The 5,282-nt window shown below is 41.2% G+C and overlaps 1 protein-coding gene across 1 annotated transcript in view; it reads left to right on the top strand.

Moving 5' to 3' along the window:
• The window catches only part of LOC135511012 (opioid growth factor receptor-like protein 1), a 6,642-nt gene extending 4,974 nt beyond the window's left edge, over positions 1-1,668 (top strand). Inside the window, exon 7 of the mRNA XM_064932454.1 lies at positions 1-1,668. This exon is cut by the window's left edge and continues 508 nt beyond it. The gene's annotated coding sequence lies outside the window, so the exon portion shown is untranslated.
• The last annotated feature ends 3,614 nt before the right edge of the window (positions 1,669-5,282 follow it).

Raw genomic sequence — 5,282 nt, 5'->3', positions numbered from 1 at the left:
ATTGTAGAAATACTGGCCCATGCAATGTTTTTATGGACTTAAAAGTCGTAGCTAAGTTGTAGTAGCTAAGTTTAGTACGCAGCACAATCCTTAACGTTAAACTACTCTTGCAATGTTTTCTCTTTATCACAATGCATTTTGTCCTTTTGTATTGATTGACTGCACTTGGCAATCCACTCATAATTGTACAGACCGTTCTAGCCAAGCAGATCACATTTAGGAGTTAGCATACAACAAACAGCCCGATTGGTTGGAAGTATGAAACAAACAATCTGATAGGATATAAACAACTGCTTGACAAGGCGGCTGCTGTGTGGAATCTTGCACCTTTGACAATCTGTGTCTTCCTATATGAGATATCTCTGTTACTTCCTGGTTACTTCTTGAGCTGATCTTCCTAATGGCTGCTGATCCTGGCAATGAGGGTGAATCATTGGCTGTTGGATCCCATCTTCCTACACAAAGCCTTCTGTAGCTTTCAGAGCAGCCAAGCTAGTCAGACGCACAGGCTCATATGAGATTTTCAGGTATACTGTAATGCGATTGAAAACATGGGCTCAAGTGTTAATACTGTAGCTGCTAGATGGTATGTGTGTGTTGAGACTAGTGTGTTTGTGATAAGCAGTGTGTGTACTACTACTATCTGAAGTGCCTCTTTTCTATTCATCTTTTATTGGTTAATTGTGTTCAGTTAGGGATGTAGGTGTGTACTGATCAATGTTTCAGTTAAATATTTTCATATATGAATTTGGTTAGCTGATGGGTTTTAGAGTAAAAGGCACAATTTGCTTCCATAAGAACAGAAACTGAACGTTTCAAACCGAACGTTTCAATGTACCAGTATGATTATAACAGGCAAATAACTGGACGGCAGCTTGGGATAGCACGTTTCTGTAGGGTACACATTTTACAGTACATTTAAATCTGAGTCATCTAGCATACACATGATCCACAACAATACCTGGCACTTGGGTCCTGAATCCTGAACCATTCTATTGGGGAATAATTCATAAGAATCCTAATGAGGATGATGTTTTTTTATTGGGGAGAAAAAATGCAGAACTGTTGAGTGTATGTATATAGACATACACATTTGTAGTATAGCCTCTCAAAAAGGAGGCTGAGTGGATGGCTTGAATCCAACTCTCTCTTTCTTATTCTCTCTCTCTGTCTCCCTAGCCATACATTATTGGTTGGCATTGCCATGTTAAAATGTGCCAATGAAGACCAGTTAAAATGACTAATTTACTCCCTCACGTTCCCCCTTCTCTCCGAGGCTTATGATAAAGAAGGATCTCCTCCCTCTCTCTGTTTCTCTAAAGACCCTCACGTTGTTTAACTGTCCCTATCGGCATCTGGGTATAGATAGGCTTGGGAGAGGATGGGAGGATGAGGAAGAGGAGACAACTGGGGGAAGGGGACTAACTGTACATCCAGTCTATGGAATGCTTGGAAGCACGTCTTGTCGATGCGTATAGATGCGTCAGGTATAGATGCATCTCTCTCGCTCTCTCTCTCTGTTGTCTTCCTTGTGACTGATTGGTCTCTGGATGTGTAAAGGTTCCCTTCAGAAGTGTGTTTTGTAAATTGTATCAATTCTTATGATTTGTATAAGACAGTTTGTGAAGCATCATTTTATGGCTGCTGTAATAAATTATGGCAAATCAACAGCAAAAGCACATGTGTACTTTATGTGAGAGATAGAGAGAGAGTATATGGGAGTGGCTCGTCACTATAGAAAAACCCAACCAGATCCATTTCTCATTGTTAGGCATGTACCAAGAACAACCAAGGTTATATCTGCAAAAAGTTCTGAACCCTCATTTGTTTGAATGGTGTCAGCAATTTCCATCTTTATTCATTTGAACTTGACATGAATTGGGGTATTTAGAGTACTATATACACTGAGTGTACAAAACATTAAGAACACCTGCTTTTTCCATGACATTGACTGACCAGGTGAATCCTGCTGAAATCTATGCTCCCTTATTGATGTCACTTGTTAAATCCACTTCAATCAGTGTAGATGAAGGGGAGGAGACAGGTTAAAGATTGATTTTTAAGCCTTGAGACAATTGAGACATGGATTGTGTATGTGTGCAATTCAGAGGGTGAATGGGCAATACACAGGTTTTAAGGGCTTTTGAACAGGGTATGTTAGTAGGTGCCAGGCCCACAGGTTTGTGTCAAGAACTGCAATGCTGCTGGGTTTTTCACGCTCAACAGTTTCCCGCACATATCAAGAATGGTCCCACACCCAAAGGACATACATCCAACTTGACACAACTGTGGGAATCCTTGGCGTCAACATGGGACAGCATCCCTGTGGAACGCTTTCAACACCTTGTAGAGTCCTGAACACTGGTGAATTGTGGCTGTTCTAAAGGGGGCAGGGGTACAACTCAATATTAACAAAGGTGTTCTTCATGTTTTGTACACTCAGTGTAGCTAGAGAACATTAAACAGAACAAGGCTATGTCAATAACTCAGGTAGAACCTTCTAGTCCCAAGCTCTCGAAATTCACCATTAGATGGATAGAATATGTATGTTCTAGCCCTTCTATGAGCCAGACCTACTATAACCCTTACTGCCCAATGCCAGTTTACCACAAAAGGTGAGTATATAGCCTGTAGCACACCGATGAGTCTGAAGAGAGCCATGGATCTCCAGAGTTATGGCAATTTCAGTTAACAGCAGACATTTGGAATCTTAAACACTAAAATAACACACACTGGTTTGGTACACACACACACACACACACACACACACACACACACACACACACACACACACACACACACACACACACACACACACACACACGTGTCATGTCAACAGCAGCTAATCATGCCTTCTAAGAGAATGCATGTATTTAATTAGGGCTTATTGTGTAAGGTAAAGCCTTGCTGTCTTACTAGATGTTGGTTTATGTTAATAATGTTGTGTGTTGAGTACAGAGTGGTAGATGGGGACTGTTGTGTCACACTTTGTTTTGGATTGGGGTCGTTTTGGATTGGGGTCGTCAGACTGCTGAACAATTAATCAAATGGCCACCCGGACTATTTGCAATGACACTACTCCCCCCCCCCCCCTTTGTTTTTACACTGCTGCTACTCGCTGTTTATTATCTATGCATAGTCACAGTACCCCGATGTACAAATTCCTCGACTATCCTGTACCCCCACACATTGACCCTGTATAGATAGCCTTGTTATTGTTATTTTATTGTGTTACTTCATATTTTATTTTTTACTTTAGTTTATTTAGTAAATGTTTTCTTAACTCTATTTCTTGAACTGCATTGTTAGTTAAGGGCTTGTAAGTAAGCAATTCATGGTAAGGTCTACCTGTTGTACCTGTTGTATTCGGCGCATGAGACAAATGAAAATGTATTTGATTTGAGTGTGTGGGTACGGTGGGTACGGTGGGTTCGGTGTCATGTGTTGAGATGTGTTGGGAGTGGAAGTAGAGGCATTCTGTGCCTAGTTTCATTTGTGTAGAAGTTTCCCTGGTGAAATGTGTGGTATATAATTAGAGGTAGTGGTGAGCTGTGTTGGGGTATTCTGTGGTGAGCTGTGTTGAGGTGTTCTGTGGTGAGCTGTGTTTGGGCATTCTGTGGTGAGCTGTATTGGGGTATTCTGGGGTGAGCTGTGTTGGGGCATTCTGTGGTGAGCTGTGTTGGGGTATTCTATGGTGAGCTGTGTTGGGGTACTAATGTTGAGCTATGTTGGGGGGATGGATGTTGTGGTGTGTTGGGTAGGAGTATGGAGTATTCTGTGTTGGGGAGTGGTTGTTACTGTGAGTTAAGTGCAGTGTGCCCACAGCACTGATTCATACGGACAGAATGAGGCGGCTGCCTCCTAGAATGGGTACTGGAGCAGAGCGAGTGACTCACCCTGTGTGTGGGTATGTGTAAAGGAGAGAGCCTATTTCAATTGGCGGCATTGTCTTACAGAGAAGGACCAAATAGGCCAAAATATTGTCTCTTCATCTTGTAACACACACACACTACAAACCACTAATCCTAAAACCACACATCTGTACCAGTATCACAGCATGTGTGTGTGCTTTATGTGTTACAATAATGTCACAGATCTGTATGTGTGCACCCCTGTCTGCCCATGTGTGAGACTGACATTCACTCTCCTTCCAGAATAGAGCTTATGTCTTAGCGATCTGTAACAGATGGCTTCACGGTGTGTTACTCCTCTTGTTGTTTCAGTTTCCTCTGAAGTTTGGACTGGAAACTCGTGCAGGTGTTGTGTCTGCACCTGATAAGAAGTGAGCTTCTTTCTGTCTGTACCACCAGTGGGCTCCAGGGATTTGTCCCCCAGAGTTGGTGTCATCATCATCCTCACCTAACATCCACACATTTTTGGCGAGAAATATTTTGTTATGTGGGCCAATCAAAAGTTCAACCTCTAACACATTGTATGTATTATATTAGCTATTTGTAAGATGACGCATCTAATCAGTTTTAGCGTTTGTGCTTTCTCATCTACAGTTCCATGTAATAAATCAGAGTGACATTCAGAACTCGTATACTGTATAATAGACATGTGAACTGGAAGGTAACATATGGCAAATAAAGAGGAAAAGATTCATAAGAAACTTTGTTTCAAATGGAGAATTTGTCTTGGACATACATCAACAAACCACTACTGTATAAAATGGATTAAATATTAAATCGTGCCCTTCAGACGAACATTGCAAAATATAAAATGCAACAGTAAGATGGTTGGATTGGACGACCTTTAATCTTGGCACTCAAAACCAAATTTCACTGTCTGTTATGAGAGACTATAACCACTCTATATTTCAAAATGGCTTCCTAGGTTTCTCAGACGAAACTGGACTTACATTTCGGGGTGTTTCAGTCTGAGGTCGAAACTAGTTGTTACTCAGAGATCTTCTGCTTTCTAAGGCACAGAAAGAGAAGTGAAAATTAGAGAAGCCGACACCCATAAGGACAAAGACAATATTGGAGTATGCTTATTTGACCAACATTTGACCAACTTATTTGACCAAGGAGTTGACCATGAATGAATGATTCAATGATATGTGGTTAAGGGGGTACACAGAAGGTTACATGAGATGGAATCACACACACAATGTGCTTGATTAACCTTTGACCTTTCTTGGTCAGACTGTTACTGTGATCCAACACTATCACAATACTCACATAATCCTGCCTCTCCAGCTGTACAAAGTACATGTTATTCCATGTCTATTTGTGTGCAAATGTGTTAATGTCATAGTGTATAACAGCATTGTGTGTGTG

Source organism: Oncorhynchus masou, chromosome 23 (genome assembly GCF_036934945.1).
Source record: "Oncorhynchus masou masou isolate Uvic2021 chromosome 23, UVic_Omas_1.1, whole genome shotgun sequence".
Taxonomy (NCBI): domain Eukaryota; kingdom Metazoa; phylum Chordata; class Actinopteri; order Salmoniformes; family Salmonidae; genus Oncorhynchus; species Oncorhynchus masou.
This window is presented reverse-complemented; position numbering and strand designations above follow the sequence as displayed.